The sequence below is a fragment of the Peromyscus leucopus genome, chromosome 15, assembly GCF_004664715.2.
Source record: "Peromyscus leucopus breed LL Stock chromosome 15, UCI_PerLeu_2.1, whole genome shotgun sequence".
Lineage (NCBI taxonomy): Eukaryota > Metazoa > Chordata > Mammalia > Rodentia > Cricetidae > Peromyscus > Peromyscus leucopus.
The window spans coordinates 89963838-89966168 of record NC_051076.1 but is presented as its reverse complement, the minus strand read 5'-3'; the positions used below and the strand labels follow the sequence as shown (position 1 = coordinate 89966168).

The window sequence follows — 2331 nt, the reverse complement described above, 5'->3', positions numbered from 1 at the left end:
CCACCGATTTAAAAATCAATGACAAATAATGAACTTTATATCTGAATCAGAAATCTATTCAAGTGTGAGAGTTTTCCATTTCACTTACATTGCACTCTAGCTCTTCACTACATTTTATGGACTTATTTGCTGAAGAAGTCTAGGTTCAGTTCTTATAAAATTATTTTAGTAACTCTTACAAATTCTATACTAGAAAAAAAGCTGAATCAGGGGAGTTCTTTACAGTCACTGGGGAAGACTAGCTAAGAGAAGAAGGTAGGGCTCGATATCAACTACGCAGTAATTCTCAGGGTATCATGTTAAGCTCTACATTTGCCGACATTTCAAATGTAAACAGATATGATAGTCTTGGTTGAAAACATATATCCTAAAACTGAAAATGAGCAAGAAAATTTGAATGTTTAGATATTGTAGCTGCACTATGTGTTCTTAAATATAAAATTGCTGCTATTAGGAGCTCCAGACACAGTGAGTTCTGACTCACTTCTACCTAGTATCTTCAAATCTGGACCAACTTATAGCTTAATGTAACTGTTCAAAGAAGCGCAGTGCAAAATGAAACATGTGAAAGGCTCATGTGTCAGAGCACTCATTATTTATCAACCTTGTCTAAATTCAGATTCCTCAAGAACTGTTTCTTTAAACCTGACTTCAGACTTCCCTCCTCGTCTTTCATTAGTTTGGAACAATTTAGTCATAACTATTTTTCTTAAATTCATCTTCCATATACATCTTATTTATTTTTATTTAAAATATAATTACATCATTTCCCCCTCCTGCTTCTCTCTCTGACTTCTTTCATGCACTCCCTACTCCCTCTCAAATTCATAGCTTATTTTTCTATAATGCTTTTATTAGTTGTTTCTTTTATTTTTGAGATTATAATATAATTGCATCATTCCCCCCTGCCCTTTCTTTTCTGCAAATGCTCCCATATATTTCTCCTAGCTCTCATTTAAATTCTTGGCCACTTTTTTCATGAATTGTTGTTATATATATATATATATATATATATATATATATTTGGGGGGGCTGACCATTTGGTATTGGATAGCTAATTGGTGAACTCTCCCCCTAGGAAAGACAATTTCTCCCACTCTCAGCATTCATTAGTTGCTTGTAGTTCATAGTGTAGGGTGAGGCCTCATGAGCTTTCTCCTATCCACTTTCCATGTCTATTATTGTCCTTGTTAGTGCATGCTTAGGCAGTCACATTGGTGAGACTTTGTGGGTGTGGCTTCTGACTACTAGAAGACAGTCTCACAGCTAACCTCTGATCTTCTGCCTCTCTTCTGCAACATTCCCTTAGCCTTAGGTGAAGGAGTTGAGTTTTAGATATATCCATTGCGACTTGGATCTACAACTCTGCCTTTTGATTGGTTGTGGTTTTATGTAATATCCTCTGTTGCAAGAGATGGTGAAAACAAATATTTAGAATATAGTCAGGGATTGTGCTGGTTTAGTAAAGTGATGGTTGTAGGTTTTCTTCCAAGACTCATGTCAATACCAATACTATCCCTAGGTAGTTGACTAGGTTTCCAGTATCAGGCCAGTTTCTCTCTTGTTGCATAGGACTTAATATCTTTAATCTCTTCTATTTAATAGGGCAAAGTGGGAACACAGCCTCCCACTACCACAAATCATGCAGTCTATTTTCTAGCATTTAGGGAAATCATAGCTTGGGGCTCAGCACATCTGGAATGCAATGCATCAACTTACCCTGGGAAAACCACCTTTGTGTTCATGATATCTTCCATTCCAGGTAACTATTCTTTTTCTTTATTTATTGTTTTACACACATATGTACGAGCACACGCACATGCGTGAGCATGCGCATGCGCGCGCACACACACACACACACACACACACACACAGAGAGAGAGAGAGAGAGAGAGAGAGAGAGAGAGAGAGAGAGAGAGAGAGAGAGGAATAATTATATAAATGCATCCTGCTGAGTCCATGTAATGACACTTGTGTATATATATTTTTAGGGATGATCAAGTGGTATTGGATAACAAAAAGGGGGTTCATTGCTGGAGAGGCCTAATTCTTCCTCTCTCAGCAGTCATTGATGGCCTGTATCTCTTCACCTAGGTGTGGAGCCCTTTGATATTTTCCCATCCACATTGCCATGTCAATTGGTGTTGTCACTCACTGTTCCAGTCTTGTTTAGACAGCCATGTTGTTGAGACTTCATGGGTATAGCTTCCTGTCATATCTAGAAGACACAATCTGGCTACAGACTTCTTGGTCCTCTGGCCCTTACAATCCCTCCCTCTCCCTTCTGTGATATTCCCTGAACCTGAGATGTAGGGGTTGTGTTTTAAATGT

General features: G+C 38.2%; 1 non-coding gene across 1 annotated transcript; it reads right to left on the bottom strand.

Annotated features, from left to right (window-relative positions):
* Nucleotides 1-1602: 1602 nt before the first annotated feature.
* LOC114704065 lies at nucleotides 1603-1770 on the bottom strand. Its single transcript, XR_003736225.1, has one exon. It is a non-coding gene; the product is annotated as a U1 spliceosomal RNA (small nuclear RNA).
* Nucleotides 1771-2331: the final 561 nt, after the last annotated feature.